Here is a 23,861-nt window from a genome sequence, read left to right as displayed (position 1 = left end):
GAGACAAGGTCCTGCTGTGTAGCCCAGGCTGGCCTCAAACTCACGGTGATCCTCCTGCCTCAGCCTCTTGAGTCCTGGGATGACAGGTGTGCACTACCACACTTGGCCAAGAATGTACGTTCCAATTCATCAGTTATCCCCAGGGTCTGTCCCCTAGTAGGTACTCAACATGCTTGCTAAATGATGAGGGCTTGGACTCACTTGTAATTTCTTAAATTTTGGCTCACTGAATTGTCTAAAAACATTTTAAAGAGAAATTAATACGACTTTCAGTAATATTCTTATACATTCTTATAGCTGCTCTATTTCAGCTACAGTGGAATTTGGCAATCGACCTAGAAAATGAAGAGGATGTGCACACTAAAGAATCCAGAGTAGACTGGCCATGCTGGGACCTGGAGGAGCTGAACAGGGAGCCAGCCTTTCTGGTAAGCCACACAAGCCATGCGGGGTCTGCAAAGAGAAAAGTCAGCGCCTCTAGTGAGCCTGCCTGCACACGGGCTGAGAATCAACCACAATGCCTGACCCCAAAACAACCGGTTGGCTTGGGGGACCGGCTGAGTTGATAGCAACTGAGGTACAAAAAGCAACTAAATGCTTGTATTGTTTGGTTGATCTTGTAGGCCTGGGGCTGGCAGTCTCAGCATCTATTGAGAGGATGACAGTATGTGGTATAGCAAATATGGGGATTTACTTCTGTCTGTCTTTGAATTCCAATATTGTTCTCACTGTTTTGTTCTAATGGATTGTTTTGCTTTATTCAGTGTTCTGTTTTGATTGGTTTATTTTGTTTTGCTTTGGTTTGATTTTGCTATATCTGATGGAATGGACAACTATTGTGAAGATAACCAAGATATACTACGGTAGATACTGTTGTTTTCCTAATATTTTTCTTTGAAGTTCTGTGCCAATTTTGCTGCTTTGTTTTGATTGACTTTGTTCTGTTTTGTTTTGTTGGATTTTATGTTATTTTTTGTCTTTTTGAGACAGGGTCTTGCTGTGTAGTTTAGGCTGGCCTTGAGCTCACTTTGTAGCGCAGGCTGATCTCAAATTTGCAGTGATCCTCTTTCCTCAGCCTCCAGAGTTCTGGGGTTACAGAGGTGCAGCACCACACCCAGCTTGTTGGATTTTATTATCTTTAAAATAAAATTAAAAAGAATCCATAATAAGCTGGGTATGGTGGTGCACACCTGGAATCTCAGCACTACGGTAAACTGAGGCAGGAGGATCCCAAATTCAAGTCAACCTGATCAATTTAGCTATTATAGCAAGACCTTGTCTCAAAACACAGAACAAAACAAAACAAAGCAACTAGTGTAGTGTAGAGACCCCAGGTTCAATCCTCAGTGCTTATGAAAAAGAAAAGACATTCAAAGTTGGCTGACTCTTGAAGACCATGATAGAAATACGAATCCAAGGATAGTATACAGTATTTTGGAAACAAATACTGGGAAGGGATATTCTGAACACCAGCAAGTTGGGCAGCACTGAGACCATCAACAACTTTTTGCAGTATATTTTTAGGATATGTTTAAAAGCTTTTGGTGAATAAATGTACTTTCAAATATATTTGATTGTACTATAGGATGCATCTTGGTGGTAGAAGACATATAAGGCCTTGTGCGCAGGCCCTGTGTTAGGGCTGCACCTAGCACGGCCCCCTCGAGGCTCATTGCATTGAATCCTGGTTGCTGATGGACTCTCAGGAAGTGAACGTCTCATGAGGGCACTAACTTCAGTAGTGGATTAATACTTTGATGGCGTTATTGGGAGGGGATGGAGACAAGGCCCAGTTGAAGGGACTATATCCGAGGCTCATGACCTTGGGGCCATATTTGCCCCTGAAATCTTCCTCTCTGGCTCTTTCCAGCTCTCTGCTTCCTGGCCACCATGACATGGCAGCTTTCCTCCATCACTGCCTTCCGCCATGATGCTTTTGCCTCCCCACGTGCCTGAAAGCAGTGGACTGTGGACTGAAGCCTCTGAAACTGTGAGCCAAAATAAATCTTTCCACCTTTAAGATGCTTTTGTCAGATGTTTTGTCACAGTGAGGAAGAACTGACTAATACACCCAACATGAAAACTCACCCTCCATCCTCAGAGGACCACTGGATTCTCCCACCTCTTTTTGGGAAAGTCCTCCATGAAACCCAGGCTGCTCTCATTCCCCTCTGCCAATCCATACTGAGAGATGCTGAGGGGAAGTGTCATGGTATGTTTGTGTCCCCCAAGACTCATGAGTTTGCATTGTTCATTTGTGATGGTTCATTGTCTAGTGCTTGGGTTGATTGGGTCAGTGCTCCGCCCACATAAGGGTGGAGCCAGGATGTGATGTAAAGGCAGGAAGAAGTTGTGTCTTTCTCTTTGCTGGTTTGAGCTTGCTGTTTGCAGCCGCCATGAATGGCAGTCCAGCCATGCCTGCCTGTCTTGGAGCCAACTGAGTGTGGACTGAAACCTCCAAAAACTGTAAGAAATAAACCTTTCCTTTCCCAACTTTGGGCTTCAGGTATTTTGTCTCAGCGATGAGTAAAAAGTAACTAAGACAGGAAGCAACTCGAAGACTGTGAAGCCCTGGTAGATGGCATCTTCTGCTAGCAGCCAAGAGTTATAGGTGCCCACCGAAAGGGCTGCTGTGCTTCATGGTGTTTCCCAGAAACTTGGGGCTTGGTGCCTTAATTCTTCCCTGTGGCAGTGTTGGGAGGTGTTGGGTTACTTTTTTCTTGCTGCTGAGACAAAATACCTGATGCCTGACATGAAGGAAGGGAAGGTTTATTTCTTACAGCTTGTGGAGGTTTTAGTCCATACTCAGCTGGCTCCAAGGCAGAGTGGTGTGGCTGAGGGGCAGCTTTCATGGCAGTGGTAAACAACAAGAGCAAAAAGGACAAAAGAGGTGAAGCACTCCTCCTTCCTGTCCTTGCATTGCATGCTGGCTCCACCCCTGGGTGGGCACAGCACTCACACCACCAACCCCAGGTCTGGACAACAAACCAATCACACACACTAGATTCAGCCAGGGTCAGACTGCATGAGATTAGAGGGGGCCATGCAAGCACAAACCACAGTAGGAGGCAAGGCCTTGTGGCAGAGGGCGGGTCCTGGGGGCAGAGTCCTCATGAAGGGACCCTCAGGAATGGCTGTCTGGGGGAGTCTGGCTCCTTTCTCCCAGTGTGTGCCTTCTCTTCCTGCCCAGCTTCTGCTATGTTAGGAGGCAGCACAGGGCTCTCACTAGACACAGACATCCTGTGTAAGAGGACGTAAACTTCCTTCCTCTATAAGCTACCAGTCTCTGGTATTGTGTGATAGCAGTGGAAAAGGGACTGAGGCTGTTAATAAGGATAGCCTCTGGCTCTGACCACACTTCCCACAGAGGGGAGCCCTGGGACCTGCCAGCTCTGAAGGGCAGCAGGTAGGATGAAGGTGGGAGAGCCCTGCATGCCACCACTGCCAGCTTTTGAGTCTCTGGATCCTCCCAATTAAAACGCCAGACACACAAAAACAAGGTGTTCATCACCCACAACCTGAAAATACCTTTAATATTTTGATAGCAATATAGCTGCTAATATTTTCATATAAATTCTTAAAGCAAGTGTTTCCTGTCCATATGTAGGAATTAGAATGTTTTTATTTAAATTAAATTATTTAAAATATTTTTGATAAGTTTGGGGTTTCATGGGTATACTGTTTTGAGTTTATTTTTTATTTAAATGAAAAGAGAATAAACATCATATTGGAAAAATGGTATTTGTTTTTTGATAATTCTCTGACATGTGAAATTTTTCTTTTCACAACCTGAAAATTTCACTAAGGCAAAATTACTTTATATATTTTACAAATATCTTTTTTATTTAAGAACTTTATTTTTAAATTTTTTTATTTTAAGGAGAATAAAACAAAAGAGGACAGAACAATGCAAATCAGAACAGAACAATGTAAACAACACAGCACTTTACAACAAGACAGCCGGATATTAAAAAAATATGGAACGCTTCCGAATTGGCGTGTCATCCTTGCGCAGGGGCCATGCTCATCTTCTCTGTATGTTCCAATTTTAGTATATGTGCGGCAGAAGCGAGCACGGGTGTACTGTTTCGTAAACAACTTTTACTATTTGAAGGATGGATGTAAACATTTTTCTATTCCCTTAAATATTTTATGTCAATAAATATTTATTCACTACCCAGAGTCACCATGCTATTTGCTAAGTGATTCTGTTTATTTTTTATTTATTTTTGAGACAAGGTCCGGCTGAGGCTATGTAGTTCAGGCTGGCCTCGAACTCATTATACAACCCAGGCTGGCTTCAAACTTATGGTGATTGTCCTGCCTCAGCCTTCTGAGTGCTGGGATCACAGGCATGTGCCAAAATGCCTGGCCTGAGGGATTTTAAAGATATGTGATCAGGATTCCTAAGGCCCTGGCTAATGAGAGCATTGCTTCTGTCCATTTTCTGTTGCTCTAGTTAAATACCGGAGATTACATAAATTAGATAGAATAGATAATTACTCAGCTCACAGTTGCGGAGGCTGGGAAGTCTGAGGCCTGTTGCTGTGCTGTTGCAGGTGAGGCCAGCACTTTGGAGACTGCAGGCCGGCTGGGCTCCGATGTCTCTGCCTGCTCTGAGAATATCACTGGTGTCACATGGGGGTGGGGTGGGGGACCCTTGTCTGATGACTTTATCCAGTCAAAATCTATCTCCCAAAGGTTACATAGCCAAGGACCATTCATACATGCATTTGGGGATTATGTTTCTGGGACACAAACTTTTTATTTTTTAACTTTATTTTAAAGAGAAAAAAAAAATCCCAGAAAAATCAAGAAGCAAACAAACAACAACAAAAAACAATAGTGATACAGGATTTTAAACCAAGATGACAGGAATTTAACAATGGTTGTTATACTGCATATTGTTATCTTTAAAATAGTTGCTCAGGTTACTAGATACAGGCATCCAAAATTGATCAAACAATATAATTTCCCTTTGAGCAATTTCTTTCCCTTTTACTGTATCTATTGTAACTTTTGGATCTTATTGACTCAGTTTCTTACATTAGTGATACACATGCTTACACATGCAAGTCTGATTTATTTCACTTATGAGTATGGTCTCAAGTTGCATCTATTTACTTATAAAAGCCTCGAATTTATCACTGTTTATGGCTGAATAGTACTCCATTGTATAAAAATACCACATCTTTTTTATCCATTCCTTAGCTGATGGACACTTAGGTTGTTTCCAAGATCTGGGTATTACAAATTGTGCTGCTATAAGCATGGGTGCACATATATCACTGTGGTGTGATGTTTTAAATTCATTTGGGGAGATAACCAAAGGAGGGGAATAGCTGGGTTCAATGGAATATCTAATAGTAGTTTACTGAGGAATCTCCACACTGATTTCCACAGTGCTTGCACCAGTCTGCACTATTACTAAAAGGGGAAAAGTGTTCCTTTTTCCCCATAACCCCTTCGTTATTGGTTGATTTCCTGATGATAGCCCTTGTTTCTGGGGTGAGATGGAATCTCAGTGTTGTTTGAATTTGCATTTCTCCAATGTTCAATGGGGTTGAACATTTTTTCATATATTCATTCACCGCAGTTGACCCGTCTCCTCTTCCTCTTCTCCCGCGTAGGTCGCTATTCATTTAGTAAACTTCTGTTCTGAACTGACTCCTGGTGATGCTGCACGTCTCGGGGTGCAGCATGGCATTTCAATGAGCATGCACGAGGCGTCGTGCTCGGATCTGAGTGAGCGGTGACCTCATGGCCTCGGACAGACGTCGCGTGACCGAAACCCTGTCGCCCAGCTCTTCTCAAATGCAGAACCAGTCTCGGGCAGCCTCTGTCCTCTTCAACTTGGCCACGTGCATGTTCAAACCACTGCTCCCATCGTGAAAATCATCCCAACCAGGACGTCGGGAAAAGGACAGGGAAGGGCAGTTCTTCGTCCTTACAGGAGCTCGGTGCCAAGGCCCTGCTTCGGCCACCAGGGTCCCCTGGCCAGCCCCCCCCCCCCCCAGCTTGCCTCTTCTCCAGGACCCGCTTTCCGAGCTTGGGGAGGCATTCATTCTCCAGAATTGCCGAGGGGGACGTGATGAAGCCTCGCTTGCTGCTGAGTGGACCTGGGTGGGAGATGACCACGGTGGCTGCCAGCCCCTGACATAAACCTGCCTGCGGCAGCGCTGGACCTTTGCTTCTCGGCAGTTTGTGGCGCGGCCCGGTGCGCTACCCAGAGTTCCCACTAGATGTCGCTGTTGCCACGTTGGAAACCTTGTACACGGACGCGTGAACCCCCGCCCCACCGCGGTTTGATTTCAGTGGATTTGGAACATAAATGTGTCCGTTTTTAAGCCACAGGGCAGAGTTTTCTCTATAAATTCTTGGGATCTTTATTTCTATCACTTTTGTTGTTTTCTTTGCCTTGATTGGGCATACGCAACTCTCCGTGCATGGTAGGTGTGTAGCTCCGGTGCAGGATTTGAATGGGCTTGAAAAGGGCGGAATTCCTGAGGATTTGAGTTCTGTTTTAACTTATTTGTTTTATTTTATTTAAATTTATTTATTTACTTATTTTCTTAAAAATTAAGTAAATGCCTTGATTCCACCAGGATTTTCAACAGGTCTTATGCCTACTTCGCAGTGATTTTGCCTAGGAAAATCACTAATCTCTAGCAAAAAATTAGCGTTCTTTTTAATTGTAGATGTAGGCAACGAACCATAGTGGTCATGGTACTTGGGACTACGGCACCAAGAGAAATTGCAGATTTTCATATCACTTGATTGCAGGCGACTTCAGAATATCATTTATATATTTATCTCCACTTGAAATTAAGGATACATTTAGAGTTAGAGCGTGTTTGTCAGTCGTTCAAAGGGGATCTTATGAACTGGTACTGATTTGCTTTGAAAGCACTTTGGTAGCTGCATCCTGTGGGAATCATTCCCAGTATCATCACACGTAAATTATTTTATGCATTTGAAAGAGTCCTCTCCTGAGGAGGGGCACGGGGTTCACCAGCTGACAGTGGCAGGTGAATAACGGCTCCCAGAGACGCTGCATCTTAATCCCCACAGCTCGGAGCCGCCGAGGCTGCAGGCCAGTGAAGCCAACCCACCCAGACGCGAGCTTGGCCTGCGTGACCGGTGAGGCCGCTGCGATTGCGAGCTTCTTTGCAAGTGGAAGAAGCAGGAGGGGGAGCTGCAGATCAACATGGAAGTGTGCTTTGGATTGGGAATGTCCCCCGAAGGCCATGTGGTCCAGGTTTAGTTCCAGCTGATGGAATTTTGGGAAGCAATTGATTATGAAGGTTCCAACTTCATCAAGAGATCAATCCATTAAAGAATTCATAGTTTGTGGGGCGCATTAGGAGGTGGGGTCTAACCGGATGATACTGGTCATGGTGGTGTGACTGGGGGACTGCATCTGGCCTCTGACCTGTTCTTTCTGGCTCATTCCCTCTCCTGCTTCTTGGCTGCTGTAAGGTGAACAACTTTCCTCCCTTACCCTCCTGCCATGGTGTTTATGCCTTATCACTGGCCTAAACGCAGCGCACGGAATCATCGTGGACTGAGCCAACATTCATCAGGAAACCTTGCACCTTTTAGGGTTATTTACATCAGGTGTTTTGTCACAGCAGTGGCAAACTGACTAACCCAGTGTCAGAGATGTGTGATTTCTGGCTTGAGGATGAAGATCGTAAACCAAGGTAGTTTCTTGTGGAGCCTCCAGGAGGAATCGCCCTCTGGGCACCTCAATTTTCATCCCACACAGCTCTCTTTCTGCCCTCCAGAAGTGAAGATAACTGTATTGTTTAAGCCACTAAATTTGTGTAATTTGTTATAGCAGCAGTAGGAAGCCAGATACACTGACTGAAGTGTCTACAGTGGCCCCATTTGGGGACGTACTTAGGGGCTTACAAGGGTGCACTGTCTGCAGTGGAGGTGAAGTTGCTGGTGGATTACAGAGTTGTCTATGTGGCCTAGGACGTTACCCCAATGTATGGGCAAAGAGCTCTCAATTCATGCAGTTGCTGTGGGGCAGGGATTTGAGAATGCCTTTACTGGGTGGCTCTAGTTCTGAGTCTCTGATGAGGCTGTAGTCATGTCAGCGGGGGCTTGTCACCCGGAGTCTTCACTCACTGGAGACTGCTTCCAGGAGGGTGCGCTCACAGACAGGGCTGCAGGCAGGAGGCGGGGTCTTCACCACGCAGACCTTAGAGAGGCTCACCTGTCCTTACAGATGGAAGCTGGCTTCCCTGTGAGGAGAGGGGGGAGAGAGGGAGGAAAAGATGGAGGGAGAGAGAGAAGGAGAGAGAGAGAGAGAGAGAGAGAGAGAGAGAGAAAGAAAGAGAGAGAGACCTAGCCACATGCCTTTTACAACCCACCTTTAAAGGCAGGAACATCCGAGAACCGTGGTTGTATTTCAGATCCGTGATGCCAGTTCTGTCTGTTTACTCCTTTAAGAAATTTCCATGAACAAATCCATACTAAGAGCTGAAATCAAGGACATTTGGCCAACAGACTAAATATAGGAAAATTTATTCTAATTTAATTTATCTAATTCATTAAGAGCCTTAATTTAATCTAATTAGTACTTCAGATTTAAGCCAAAAAAATGAAGTCCCATGTTGTGGAAATTCTGTCATTACCAACTTGGCATGTAAGCGTATGCTTTTCAAAAATAAGCTTTTAATTTTAGAATAGTTTTACAATGACATAAACGTTACTGAGATAGTACAGAGAGATCTCATAAACCCAGTTTCTCTGATTGTTTATACATTATGTTACTGTGGTATGTTTGTCACAACTAATGAACCAATACTGATACGTTTATTATTATTATTTTGTCTTTTTAAGACAGAGTTTCACTATGTAGTTCAGGCTGATCCATTATTTATTATTAACTAAAGTATATAGTTCCTTTCTTTTGACCCAAAGTTGCTCTCTTTTTTCCTGAAACAATATATTGTAACTAACTAATTAATTAATTATTTTTTTGGTGTTTTTTTGAGACAGAGTCTCACTATGCAGTTCAGTCTGGCCTTGAACTAATTTTGTAGCCCAGGCTGGTCTAGAACTCACAATGATCCTCCTGCCTCAGCCTCCTGAGTGCAAGGATTACAGATGTGTACCATCATGGTTTCAGTACTTTTTAAAAGTGCATTTATTCCATGTTTTCCTGGTGTCTTACTATTGTCAATTACTTTTGGTTGTTTTTTGAGACAAGACCTCACTATGTAGTGCAGGCTGGCCTTGAATCCACTATGTAGACCAGGCCAGCCTTAAACTCACAGCAACCCTCCTGCCTCAGCCTCTTGAGTGCTGGGATTATAGGCACATGCCACCATGCCCAGCCTATCAGGACTTTTTCAAAACATCCACGAAAACAAATGGAGTGGAGAGAATAAACTCTCAGTGTGGATTTGGATTTGACTCTTGCTCTGTCCAGGCTGAGGGTCTAATCAAGTTACTACTCCTCTTCCATCTCAGTTTCCTCTTCTGTGAAATGGGAGTGATTAGGCATCTCAGGAAGGTCTTCACGTTAAAGAAACCCATCTGCGTAAAGTGCCTCGGATACGCTTTGACATATGGTAGCTAAGAAGGGACAACTATTATCGCATTACACTCAGGGGTTTGGGGGAAATCATCTGACCCGGAAGTAGAAACTTCCTACAAGATGCGGTAAGTGGGTGGGTCCCACATGGCTTGGGGTAATGAGTCTGGTTTCCCGCAGGACCGAGGGGCACGAGGGGAGGAAGAGTCCTAGCCACAGAGGGTGTCCAGCTGCCTGAGACAACGGGGCTGGGGCGGTGTGAGCTGTGGGGGCCAGCAGGCCAGGGGTGGCGCTGGGAGCTCCTTGTCCCCTCCTGCTGGTGGCAGGGCAATGGCTCATCAGGACTTGGAGAAAGCAGATCAGGGCTGGGCCATCCGGATGGGTGGCCCCACGCCTCGTGACCTCAGAGGTGTGAGGACACCCTGATGGGTAAAATCATCCTATCTGGTGCAGCGCAGGTGAAAAGCGGAGGAAGGCGGCGTGGGTTTCAGGGGTGTCACAAAGATCACCCCAAACCTAGTGGCTCAAGAGACCAGACCATTATTTTCTCTGTTCTGAGGCCGGAATTCTGGATCAAGGCATCGCAGGACCACGTGTCCCCGTAAGGCTCTGGAGAGTTCTTCCTGGCTTCTGATCTCAGCTTGGGCAGCGCCCCCACAAGCCCTGCCTCCGCCTCCATGTGGACCCTGCATCTGTGTCCGTTCCTGGCACAAGGGTACCGCTGCTTTGATTGGGGCCTCCCTAAGCCCAGGGGATTTCATCTGGAGTTTTTTAGTAATTGAGGTGCTCAGTACACACGAAGTTTGGGGGACATTATCAGCTTTTTACAAAGGCAAAAAAAAAAAAAAAAAAAAAAAAAGAAGACTGTAACAAAATCATCAAATTTGAGTGAAGAGTGCAAGATCAAAGGGCGACGACCACATTATCTTTTCTTCATTTAAGTCTGTGCCTGAGCACACAGATGGACTACACTTCCCAGCCTCCCTTGCAGATGGGTGTAACCGCACAGCTCAGTTTTGACCAATGGAAGACACCAAGTGTAATCAATGCCTGGCTCAGAACTGTATCCCAGCTCCTATCAGTGCCTGCTTTTTCATTTCTAGAAGGCTGGCTGGAGTGGAGACTGCGGCAAAGTACTTTCAGAGGCCAGATATTGAAGATAGCAGGCAGCCTGTCCTTTCTACCCCCACCCTCGATTCAGTGATGGGGAACATTTGTTTGAGAGTCTCATGAGTGCCAGAGAAACTTAGATGTGTTAAGCCCTGGCTGTTGAGGAGTTATTTACTATGGCATCAGCCCAGCCTGATAAGTACAGCCTCTGGGGCTGAAGATATGGCAGGGAACACTTGCAAACACAAATGGATTTGAGCTTTAAACTTCTGACCTAAATTTGCAAAAGCCCTGGAGATAACTTTGCCTGTGTGGTATGAAGCTCTGTAAAGCAAACTGCAAGTGTAACCCAGGCGACATTCTAACCTCTTCCAGCAGCCTGGAAGGAGAGGGAACTGGACGTGAGCAAGCCTATAGCACTTCAGCAAACAGACATTAGACTTCACGTCGTCATCCTGGGAAAGAAATTAAATTACGGAAAGAACCTTATTTCTCACAATAGAATGATAGATGTAAGAAAGACCACCAAGGAGACAAACAGAAGACTTTCATTAGACCCAGAGGGCTAGCGTATTGCTGTCTTGCATTACAGGTGTTCAACTTTCTTTTCTTTTTTTTTGGTAAGGGGGATCAAACTCCTGACCTCCCGCTTGCCAGCCAGGCCCTTATGCCGCTGAGCTAAACCCCCAGCCCTGCATTACAGGCAGAAAAACAATTTAATGTTTTCTGTTTTAAATTGGTACCATGGATTGAACTCATGACCTTGGGCTGCAAGGCAGGTGCTTATGTCGCTGAGCTAAATCCCCAGCCCTTGTTTTCTTGAGAAAGCTTTCATGAATGCTTTCTTGACTACTCATTTTCAAATTTTAACTTTTCTCCTAGGGATATTTTTGTTTGGAAATGTATCAGGCTAACTGGATGCCTTCATTTTACTCTCTCCTTTCTCTTATAATGCAGTACAGTACTTTTTGTGTATCACAATTTGTCAGTTACATGTCCATCCGCTGTGATAAAAAAACTTGCTGAAACTTGTCTTATCCTGATCACAGACTTCCCCTCACCCTATCTCTCCTGAGACAGGGTTTAGCTGTGTAGTCCAAGCTGGCCTGAAACTCAAGACAATCCTCCTGCCTCAGCCTCCTGAGCGCTGGGATTATAGATATGTACCACCATACCTAGCCTTCACAGATTTTTGTAACTTCTCCTCCTCCTTCTTTACTTTCTTTTCTTATGGTACTGAATTTCCAAACAGTAAATAAATTTCCTGACAATACATACTAAGCCTACAAAGTATAGATACTAACTTTTTATTATATATAATGATTCTTTTTGGACTAATATATGTAAAATCAATAAAAGTTTGAGATTAGAATAAGACTCTCTAAAATTGTTTTTATGAACTGCTATATATTACATTACATATAATCTTCCCTATACAATTCATTGTATAATTGTATAATATGTTTTTCCCTTTTGAAAACTGATCTCATTAAAAATTAGGATTTTAGGGGGCTGGGGATTTAGCTCAGCGGCATAAGCGCCTGCTTCGCAAGCAGGCAGTCGTTGAGTTGGATCCCTGGTACTGATAAAAAGGAAAAAGACAAAAAAAAAAAAAAAAAAAGCAAAAAAGAATTAGGATTTTAGCTGGGTGGGGTAGTGCATGCCTGTAATCCTAGCATTGGGAGGTTGAGGCAGGAGGATCACCATGAGTTCTAAGCCAGCCTGGGCTACAGAGTAAGTTCAAAATTGGTCGGAACTACATGCCAAGACTCTGTCTCAAAAACAAACAAACAACAACAACAACAACAACAACAAAATTAGGATGTTGATTAAGCGTTCCCTTGAAAAATTCTCAGGCAAGATATTTATTTTCTTTTTTATATTCTAAGCTGTAAGAATATATTCTGCTATGGAAAAACCTGGAAAACCAAATAATCATGAAAAGGGGTGCTAGGTAATTTTTTGGAGCCCCACTTTGGTCATCCTTCTTTCAAAGGTCTGCCTTTCATCATTATTTTAAAAATATCTACGTAGGGGTTACAAATAACCAATCTGACCAGATACTACCCCGTGGTTCTCATTAAGAGAGATTGAGGAGGATTCTGAAAATGGCAGCTGGCTAGGGGATCGAGCGAAGAGTCTCTCCAGAGAATTCAAACTCGAAGCTAAAAAAAGACAGCATGGAGAGGACCAGACAAATCGATAGTGATTCTTATTAACCAAGACAGTACAGCTGGAGGATTTAAAGTCGCGCTGAGACCTTTGCCGACAACGGGAGGCTGCAAATCTCGTGCCCTTAAATCAACAAACAGACTCGTGGACTCAGCACGAAAAGCTGAGTTGCTTTTGGGGACTGCGGGAAACGGACCGAGACTCCAAGTAGCAGCCAAGTCTGCACCGCTGCACCAGAGCGGATGTACAAAGCGCGGGCATTTCAAATTTAAACGGTGCACAGATATCTGACCGGTCAGCACTGTACTGGGAGCGCACGCTGTGCACCGCCCCGCGCTATCCTGGGAGTGCGGGGAAAAGTGGACAGCTTGGTGTGCGGCGGTCCCGGAACGAGGACTTGCACCGGACTCTGGTGAGTACAGAGAACCCCGTGGCTGCTGGGTTTGGCCAGAGAACAGCTGGCCCGCCACCACGGGGAAATCAATAACACAGAGTCTGGTGCAGACATATTAGCCTGGCGGCAGAAACCGCAGCTTGGTGACATCACCAGGTCCCCTTGTAGGGAGGGCTGGTGGAAGACATCTTGAGTCCTGGCAGAGCCTGATTACTTGCTGGCTTCAGCTCCACACAGAGAACTTAGTGGGAGCCATCTTTGTTTTGGGCAGAGCTGCTTTTCTGGTGCTCCTGTCACAGAGAGGTTTGGAAGAGAACGGCTGGGACTTGGGCAGAATCCTGTGCCATTACTCAGCTGCTTCTGATTCAAAGAGAACTGGCAGGAGCTACTGGGGCTAAACCAAGCCTCTGCTTGGGGCCCAATAAGCGGATACAAAATAGTCACAACTCAGTGACAACCAGAAAGTACAGCCTAATTTAGGAACTAACTGGCACAGAGGCTAAGAGACTAGACTGTACCGCCCCTGCATCCCAGCCTACCTCAGATAACAGCAAATTGGGGAGGACAGCAAAAACTCAAGCCAGCACGCTTCTGAGAGGCCTTAAGCAATTCGGAGAGGGCCAGAGAACTCCAGGACAGTCTGAAAGAAACCAGAAACATGACAAGAGATAAAAATAAAAAAAAAATCTCCAGCTGTTCAACAGGAGAAAATAAACCCAAGAGAACTAAACACTGAAGAGAACAAACACAGTAACCATCCTCTACTCGACACAGCATCAGCCGAAATTAAAAAGTACTTACATGATCTCATAGAGGAATTTAAAGACGTACTTCTGATCCAAGTGAGGCAAGATATAAAGAGATTAATTAAAGAAATGACAAACCCCGCCCAAGAGAACACAGATGGAAGAACTGAGGAATTCAGAAAAGAAAGAGAAGCATCTGAAGAAGAATTTAAGCATAACTTAGAATACATGAAACAGATCCAAAGAGAATATCAGGAAACTAAAAACTCCATTGAATATTGGCAAAATGCCTTGACAGAAACTAAAGACAACCTTCTGAAACTTGAAGTGAGATTTAGGGCTTATGAACGTGAAAGAAAAAGCCTCTTAAAAATAACAAGGAACCAGAAAGAAGCAATTCTAAAACTGGAAGATGATAAAAAGATACATAACCTAAGAATAAAGAATGTGAGTGAGGAAGCAGGAACATCCAAAAATGAAATACAAAAAATATTCACAGACATATTAAAGCAAAATTTCCCACGTATAGCAAAAAGAAATGATATCCAGATAAAAGAAGCATACAGAACGCCAGCTACCTACAACCAAAACAGATCTACGCCTAGGCATATAATAATTGAGATCCCAGAAATCCACCAAAAAAACAATATTAAAAGCAGCCAGAGAAAAGATGCAGGTTACCTATAACGGGAAATCTATCAAAATAACAGCAGACTTATCAACACAAACTCTTAAGTCAAGAAGGGAGTGGGGAGAAATATTCCAAGTCCTGAAGGAAAAAAATATGCAACCGAAGTTCATATATCCGTCAAAACTCTCTCTAAAAATTAATGAAGAAATAAGATACTTTCAAGACAAGGAGGAACTGTGGGAGTTCGTGGCCACCAATCCAACCCTACAGAGAGCGCTGAAGGACATTACAGAGAAAGAGAGGAAGAGAAATCAGGATTACAGCTACAGCGCCAGAGAGGCCTCAGTGAACGGGGCAGACAATGGAAGGAGGGAATAAGGTGGACAAAATATAGCAGAAAAGTGGAGTAGCAGACATGAGGCAGAGACGGTAAGCTAGTCTTTGGTAGAGACAGCTCTGAAACTATATGTAAAAAAAAAAAAAAGCAGAGGTCATTGCTAATGGTGTATAATGATTTAAAAGACACAGTAGTCCTAGTGCCATATTTAGATTGAATTAAATTTGTTCTGGTCTGTCCACTCATGTCAGAATTGAGGACACAGACCTCTAGAACCAAAAATAGCAGGTTATACCATGGTAACTATCCTTACTTTCCTATTGACTTAGGCTGAAATCCTGTATTACATACATTGTCTTACTATGACTGATCTTAATTGTATCTGAATCATAAGACTATTGGTTGGCCTTGACTGATCCTATTTGAAATCGGTATGTGTGTTAGAATCAACCCTAAAAGTAGAGGAAACTACTCTGAGCATGACAAGATGTAAAGGATATCCATACTGGTATGAATCAGTAACAGCTCTCAAATACTACAATGCAGTCAAAGATAAGTTTTTATAAAAATAGGTGTAAGTATGTTTAACTATAATAAGCCAGTGTTGTGGACAAATCTATTGAAAATAACAAGAGAAAACATAGTAGCTACGGAAGATCATTTATATTATAGTTTTATAAGTCTTATCCATTGCATGTTTTTCTAGGAAATTGTTTCGCTGTCTTGTTATGACTTGGTTTTCCCTATAATACAGAGAGGATAGGAACAAATACTCTGAGGAAGAGACCTGAAAAACCCGAGGCTTATTTTGTAGCATTATAATATAAATTCTAGCAATCTATTGCTTGCTGATTAGAATGACATTGGACTGGTTTCCTCAGCTCAACTTCAGCATATGCAGAGATGGGGACGGCTATCTCAAAGAGAATGAGAGATGCGATGGTAGTTGCTATTGTCTTCCCTAATTTGGAACTTGAGGACCTAAAAAGACCCCATCATCCTGTAATGATTTGATTAGTTCTATAATATGCAATAAATATATAAAGTGGGTGAAGTTAGGGACAACTATTTGTAAGAAGCTAGAGACAGTTAGATAAGGTAGATCTCCAGTGGACTTGCTTTGAAATCTGTATTTCTTTAAATTGTTTTTTATTTTTTATTATTTTTTTTAATGTTCTGTTCTGTTTTGATATGGTTAACCTTACCCTCTTAGAGATGTAAAACAAATAGGTGGGACTGATAATCATATTACGGAGCTTTTGTTCGACCATAGAGCAGAATGGTTTGTAGGGCCACTTTTCTGAATGTCATTCTAAATACTTTAATTCTATAACCTGAACAGCCATTTCGAAGATGACAATTTGTAACTTATCAACTGGCAATTTCTTACCTTTGTTTGTCTGTAATTTAGTATTATTTCTACCCTTTTTTTTAATCTCCATGTATTTTTTTTCTTTTTTTGTTTCCTTTTCTTTAAATTAAAAAAAAAAAAAGAGATTCATCAAAAAAAAAAAAAAAAAAAAAAAAAAAAAGAGAGATTGAGGAGGCAACACAACCCCTGACAAATGTTCCCCAAATCACATCTTAAATTTGTTGGCTGGTTTTGAAAGCCCTGGGTGTCCCTGGGATTCTGGCAGCAGCAGCCCCTGACTTGCTTTCTGCCCTGAGTTTGTGGCTGATGAGAGGCTGTGAAGTTAGAGAGTGACTCCGCCTCATGCCAGAGTCAGCAGCGCTGCCCGGTCTCCTGATCTCTGCCAGAGGTGGCTGTCAGGGTCCCAAGTGTCCCCCAAGTGCTCTGGGAAGGCTTGGGATTCTTGAGTATGGTGTGGACTGGGGCAGTGTGTGGGGAACATGGACTGCAGGTGGCCCTTGGAGCGACATGTAGAGTGGTCACTAGGTGCAGAGGAAGGCCCCTGCTCCACACTGGACTTCCAGGGCAGTGGGTCTTGCCTGAAAGGGGCTCTGGGATACCTTCCGGGGTGCCAGCTCCTCCTGTGGCTGGTTCAGCTTCACTGTCAACTTGCCTGGCTGGCAGCTGCCGAGGAGAATGGAGCCCACACTCCAGGTCCCTGGCCCTTCCCTGCCTGCTCTGTGCCCTTCCTCTGCTTTGCAGCCCCCAGAACTGGGTGGCCTTGAGTGCCCCCTGCCATGATGTTCCTTCCTCAGAGCCAGTGGGTCCTGACTGGAAGCCTCCTAGGCAGGCCATCCTCCAACAGGAGCACTGGCTCTGATGGCAGCTCAGTGGAGGAGTCGCTGTTCCTTAGGAGACCTTCTCAGCTCTGTCTCCTCCTGCCTGTGGTGTTCAATGTTGAAGCTGGAGGGTTCTTAGGACAAAAGATCCATCACTGCTCTGCAGGAGGCTGCACTACTGTGCCACCCAGAGTAGCCCAGACAGAGGCCTCCAAAGTTCCCTAGTAGCTACTTGTCACCTTTTCTTCTCTGATCTCACCATTTTCCCCTGCTCTGCTTGTTTAGTCCATTCTGGCTGCATATTTTTGGTGGCTTTTCAATGCGAATTGCTTGTTGCCTCAGGGCCTTTGCATTGGCTGTTCCCTCTGCCTGGAACACTTTTGTCCTAGATTGCAAAGTGAAATGTCACTTTGTTAAAATAGCACTTTTTGAACATGTCATATAAAACAGCATTGCTCTCTCCCATCACAAAGTGCTTGCCATCTCCCTTATTTAGGTTAGTTTTAACCATAGGGGTAGGCTTGGGGACAAGCCCAGAGCAGCTCTCGATCTGGCTTTGGAGTTCCCGAGAGACGGAGAGCTGGGTACACCTGCGTCATTCTCCGCTGCTGGCCTCAGCCCAGAGAACTGCAGGGTCCTCCAGCTCTGGAGGGCGAACCCCGCGTGGGTCTCATGGGACAGCCAGGTTCTTCCTCGGGTGCAGGGGTGCAGCGTTCCCAGCCGGTTTCCTCCAAGCTCTGCTTGTGGGAGGGGCTCCCCATTCCAGCTGGGACAAGCTCAGGTCATATCTCTTCTCTGAGTGCCGTCGCTGTCCTCATCCTGCCCCTGCCCCTGCCTGGCAGGCCACAGAGGCTTTTTCACATGACGTCCCTGGGAGCTGGATCAGGACCGGCGGCGGGCTGGGACTGCAGCCCCCGGATCTGCCCCCCCAACCCCAGCCCCCTCTCCAGCCTCGCCGTGTGCGCTCCCCGCTGCCTGTGCCTCCACCTGCTTCTCCCGCGGCTCCCACTCTGGGGTTCCTTGGTCTCGCTGGACTCGTTCATCCCGCCACAGTTCCGACACAGCTTTGCTCTGAGTGCTGGGTTTGCTGAGGTCCAGGCGGATCGTCGCTATTCAGTCCGCCCAGTGCGGTCTCAAGTGGAAGGGAGCCACGTCATCCGAGGTCCTGGACCGCTGGGCTGAAATCAGAGCCATATTCCAATTTGCAAAGCACATCAGGCTCCACCATGAGGTCCACGGCGGAGAGGGCCCTCGTGGGTTGCGTGGCCTGGCCTCAGAAGCCCGCGCCTGGCCCACCGGAGCTCCTCCAGCCTCCGTGGACACGATTTCCCGGCTGGTGAAGGGGCAGTCCCTGCGCTGCCCTGGAGCACGCTGAGGGGAGCAGCGAGCCTGAAGGACACACTCTGTCCCCGAGCTACAGCCTGTGCGGGGGCAGCGGTGGGCTTCAGCCTTCTGTAGGATAGGCGGCAGCCGGGGCCCCTCTGCTCCCCCGCCTGTCCCTTGTCACTCAGTCACACTGATCAAAACAGCAGCCTGAGGCCTGGCTTCTCCCAGGGGGGCTGTCAGTTTCCTCTTTCCTTCTCTCACGCACACGCACATGTTCACGCACACGCATACACACATGTAGGTGCACACTCACGCACACATGCTCACGTACACGCTTATGCTCAGGCACATGCACACGTATACATACACCCTTGTCCAGCACTCTCTGGCCATCTAGAAACATGTGCTTTTCTCTCGGGGGAAATGGGAGCTGACAGGAATCCTGGTGCTAACTCCTGGGATCTGACCCAGGGGCCTCGCCGAGGGGACCCTCTCTGGACCCTGAGTGATGCCAGCTTAATGCAATGCCAGTCCCTCCTGCCCGTGCCAGCCTTTCCTCACCCCACGCCTGCCCTTGTGGCGCTGGTTGACCTCCAGAGTCAGTTCCTGTCTGTCAACTGCCCGGGGCTTCCCCTGACCTGGGCCACCCCAGGGATGGGCGGTGGCCTGTCCAGGTTCCGGGGCAGAATGGTGGCATCACAGGATGGTAGCCAGCTTGGAATCCATGCCCTCCCTCTCCCAGCAGTTGAAGAAATGTGCCTGTTCACTTGGGCATATTTTATATTTTAAAGTTTAATTAGCACTTTCAAAAAACAAAGTAGAGTAATTCAAAAGTTGTAACAAACAAACCCACTGCAATTTTTTTGTCCACAGGTCCTCCCGGCTGCCACAGTGTCTCACATGGCTGCTTGGACCTGCCTCCCCAGAGGGGAGGCCACTCACACCTGCCCAGCATTTTCTGGTTTGTGTCAGGGAGCCATGGGAGCTGCCTAAGGGCCCTAGGATGCTGTCTCCAAGGTCACTCAGTGGACAGCTGGCTTCGTTCAGGTGCAGAGGAGAAATCTTTCAGGTGCAGAAGGGTCTCTCTCTCTCTCAGGTGGCGTGGAGTTAGATGTGGCTGCTGACTTCGGGGAGACTGCTGGCCACCTTCCCAGGAGGGGCTGGGAGAAGAACAGACCCCATGGATTCTGAGACTGGGCATGCACAGTGGGCTTACAGCGCTCGGCCTCTCCTGGAGGAAGGTTCTTGCTTTTCTCCTGCTTCACACATACTCTGTAGAATGCACATTTAATTTTAATTCTCTCGGCCACACTGGGAATTGAACCCAGAGCCTTGCACCGAGCTCCATCCCCAGCCTTTTTAAACTTTGAGATAGGGATTCACTAAGTTGTGCAGCCTGGTCTCCAGCTAGTGATTCTCCTGCTTCAGCCTTCCAGAGTGCTCGGATTACAGGCATGTTCCACCATGCTTGGCTTTTTATGACCATTTTAGAGATAAGGAGACTAAGACAAGTTGCTCTCATGTAGAAAGTAGAACAACGCTTGCCAGAGGCTGGGAAGGGTGAGTGGGAGAGGGCTAGGGAGAGGCTGGGTAGTGGGTAGCGGAACACTGTTAATGTGAGGAATGAGCGCTCGCTTTCTGCAGCATGGTAGGGTTACAGGGTGCAATAATGTCTTATGCGCTTTATAAAGAACTAGAAGAGAGGAATTAGAAGGTTCCTAGCCCAAAGAAAGGATAAATTAAAGAGCTGCATATGTTAATTACCTGATTTGAACATTATACTTTGTATATGGAATCATCAAACCGAACCCCATAAACATACTTTATGTGTCAATTAAAAATACAAGAATGCAAAAGAAGAGAGAAAACTCTAGGTTTGTTTGGCTCGTAAGTCCCTGCCTTCATTGACTCTGTATCCTCTTAGGGGAGAAAGTGAGGAAGAACTAAGGGCAGTGTGATCCAGTGGACCTAACAGACGAGAAAGATGGAACGTGCCCAAGGGGATCTGTGAAAAGCAGGGTTTAAGAATGACATCGGGGACAGTTGCTCCCTGGAAGACCATTTCAGATGTCTAGTTCTGCTCTGGAATGCTTTTGGTCAGTGTTATGGCTTAAGAACTGGTGGTCAACTTAATCCCAGCTGAATTAAATCAGTAGGGCGCTGAGTGTAGATGTTCCGCCTGAGGAAGGCTGCCGGCATAAATAGAGACGTGGAGAAGGAGAAGCTGTGCGTTGAGGTGTTGAGGTGTTAAGGCGTTGAGGCATTGTGGGTTCTCCTACATGTTGTTGTTTGAGCTGTTGGTTCTGCTGAAGCTCTGGTCTTCACACTGAGCATTGCTTCATGGCTCTGGAGGAGAAAACATATGCTGCTTGGTCTCCAGGATGAACTCGTCACGCTGGCTTCACAGACATGTACTCGACTGTGCTTGTTGTCGGAGGAGCTTGGCACCTGTGTGTTGCTGAGGATGGCTGTGGTGCTTTGCAGGACAGCCCTGGTCTTTGTTGTGAGTGTGACTTCCTAGCTCCAGCGTAGAACCCTCATCCCATCAGCACAACTCCTTCACCCCACTGGCATGGGCTTCCTGGCTTCCACTGCTGACCTTGGGGCCTTCCCAGCACGGATCCCTAAAAGAGACTGGCGTGAGTCCTTCTTGTGGGCTCTGGACCTCCAGTTGGACTCATGGGAGGCATTGTCATGAGCCCTAGGTCTTCATCTGGACTCATCTGGGACATTTCTGTGGGATTCATGCCCTTGACTAAATATTCTGTCTTTAGTGTTGTGGACAGATTTCCCGCACTTTCTTGTGTTAACTCTGGGTGACCATTGTAAAAATGATATTATAAAGTCCATGTCCCGATTCTAATTGTTCTTTGTACAACCCTTGACTACAATAGTCAGACTACTGGTCACATTAATATTTATTTTGGCCAATCAGATTTAGAAATGTTCTCTTTTAGCAGTCATTGGAATTTTGGAAAGGAGATCTATAAATGAAGTGAGAGATAGGACCGTTTATTTGGACTGAATACCTTTTTTGTGGGGGGATGAAGTTTAAAAATTGGATTGAATGATTGATTTCAAATTTCTTTGACCTTGTGTTTAGTACACTGATGATTCTCCAGGCAGCGTTTAATGTTTGCACTGGGGGATGGTGGAGATCGCAGGGCCGACCCCTCCCGTGGAATCCTTTCCGTAAATGGTGCTGAGCAAGCGTCTGGGATGAGGAGACCCAGGGCCTGTTCTGGGTCCCAGCAAATCCTGTGGTAGTCAGAAGGCGTCATTCTCTTCCCAGTTCCATGATGGGGGCCGTAGGAGTAGGTTAGGGGGTACGTCAGCTGAGCATGTGGGTTAAAAGGTCAGTGAGTCTAGGCCTGCAGATGGGCGCCCAAGCCCTCTGGACAGCCCTTTCTCTTTGGGAGGAGCAGCAGAGCCGGCACAGCAGGCGGGATACCTGCGCAGCTCATCTGACAGGTGGCCCTGAGGCTGAGCAGCCCCTGCGTGCAGCAGCCCTTACGCAGCCCAGCACAGAGCCTGCAGCCTACAGCCTGCAGCCGGCCTCTGGCTCCCACCGGTCCTTTGGCTGAGCGCTCGTCAGCCTTTGTCTTCTCTCACTCTCCGGCAAGTGTTCAGCAGTTTGCTTTTCCCCTCCTAAGAGACAGTCAAGAGCGCAGTGGGCTTGTCGTTTGGGAAGCCTGCCACGCTCACAAACGCCTGGGAACCTCCATCGAGTGACACGTTTACTTGGCCGTTTTTGATAAGTGGGTTGTTTGCAACTCTGATGGAATTATTTGTAATTTGGGCTTGGGAGTCAGACCATCTGAGAGCTGTGACCCGGTGCGTGTATTAAAAGATCATTCATCATTGCCTGACGTGTTGCCATAAATTATCTTCTGAGCTCTCTGTTTGCATTGTTTTGATCTAAAAAATCCCACCTTCTTAAAATGTGAGAGCTGGAAATTGGGAAATGACAGAACTATTTATGGTCTCCGAAAGCAGCTGATTCACTTCAGTGACGAATGTTATAAACATGTTGTGCTAAAAATCCCAATCCTTTGCTTTTGAGTTTAATGACTTGGATTTCATTGAACTCGAGGCTCCCTGGACTGTGTTTCCTGCTGTGATTCGGTCATGGTGACCTTCTGAGTTGGCAGGGTGAGTGGCGCTCAGCTGAGTCACGCTTCTCTTAACTTGGTCCAGGTCTCCACAAACCTAAGGGCTAGAATGTGGTCACTTTGCAGGTGTCTGGCGTGGGTCCCAGAACTTACTGCTAAGGAAAGGGACTGAGTATAAACTGCTGGCTATAAAGAAATGCAAAGTAATTTCTTCTTTCCCACCAGGGCCCTACTTCTAGTGATTTAGGTGTTTAAACCCCATAACTATTAAAGGTTGGCTGTAAGACTGGTTGATTGGTTTGGGTTCTAGGCATTTTATATGAGTCTTTCTCATCCAACCCTCACAGGACTCTGGTGGGCATTGCTGTCACACTGGTCCTGTCTCGAGGTGACGGCTGGTGAGCTGTCTTGGCTGAAGCTGTTTGGCAAGCAGGTGGCAGAGCCAGATGTGAACCCCAGGAGGTCGAGTGCCAGGGTTTGTGTTATTATTATCCGTGATTCATGCTGGGCTTGAGTGAGTCCAGTTCTTGGCCACTTACTTCACACAGCCACCTGGGGGACGTGTGACACAGGTCACGGTTGGAGGAGGGGAGCAAGGTGGAAGGGGCAGATCAGGCAGGGGACAGAAGCCACCCAGAGAAAATGATGCCCAAACGAACAACTCAATAACCAGGGCGACAAAATACAATACTTTGTGATTTCAAGATGCCAAAGTAAAATGAACATCTTCTCCAGTTCCAAGGTCAAAGGGGGAAGGTTAGCTTTCAAAGGTGGAAGGCGGGCTGCAGAGAACAGAGCTGCACGGGGCCACTCACCTCAGCAGCTGACAGCTTTTTCTGAAGGAAGTATGTTTTCAAGGCCCGAGTCAGAGAAAGGTGTGGATGAAAGAAAACCAACTCATCAGTTCATGGGTTCACTCATGGCGGTTTCTTGTTGTGGGTGTGTGTATTTGCTAAAAACAAAATATTCAAGAATACAACTAAAGGGCAACAAAACAAAACGAAACAATGATGGTAGAAAAAGATGGCAGAAAGAAAAAGAATCAAAATTATTTTTCATCTGGAGGAATAAAGCTTTCCATAAACAATCCAGACTCCTGTGCTGAGACGTGGAGGAATTCCACAGCTGTTATTTTTAAACTTTTGACTGTGTGATCCTTAGAACAACTGTTTGTATGTGAAGATGTGGGTCTGTCTGGTTCCTTGTAAGAGTTTACTGTTCTTCGGTGCGGACAGGATTTATTTTGCTGCCCCTTTTGTCAATGCATTATTATTATTACTATAATGTAGTTTT

General features: G+C 45.9%; 1 long non-coding RNA gene and 1 other non-coding gene across 2 annotated transcripts; one reads left to right on the top strand and one right to left on the bottom strand.

Annotated features, from left to right (window-relative positions):
• Nucleotides 1-301: 301 nt before the first annotated feature.
• Nucleotides 302-8,348, top strand: LOC111753438 (uncharacterized). Its single transcript, XR_010047216.1, has 3 exons — nucleotides 302-428; nucleotides 1,871-1,990; nucleotides 5,631-8,348. It is a non-coding gene; the product is annotated as an uncharacterized LOC111753438 (long non-coding RNA).
• LOC111753521 (U6 spliceosomal RNA) lies at nucleotides 3,972-4,076 on the bottom strand. Its single transcript, XR_002788302.2, has one exon. It is a non-coding gene; the product is annotated as a U6 spliceosomal RNA (small nuclear RNA).
• Nucleotides 8,349-23,861: the final 15,513 nt, after the last annotated feature.

The sequence above is a fragment of the Cavia porcellus genome, unplaced genomic scaffold (assembly GCF_034190915.1).
Source record: "Cavia porcellus strain 051 isolate PalLab524CR breed Dunkin Hartley unplaced genomic scaffold, mCavPor4.1 scaffold_5, whole genome shotgun sequence".
NCBI classification, from domain to species: Eukaryota; Metazoa; Chordata; class Mammalia; order Rodentia; family Caviidae; genus Cavia; species Cavia porcellus.
The sequence above is the reverse complement of the archived record's forward strand: the minus strand, read 5'-3'. Positions and strand labels throughout refer to the sequence as shown.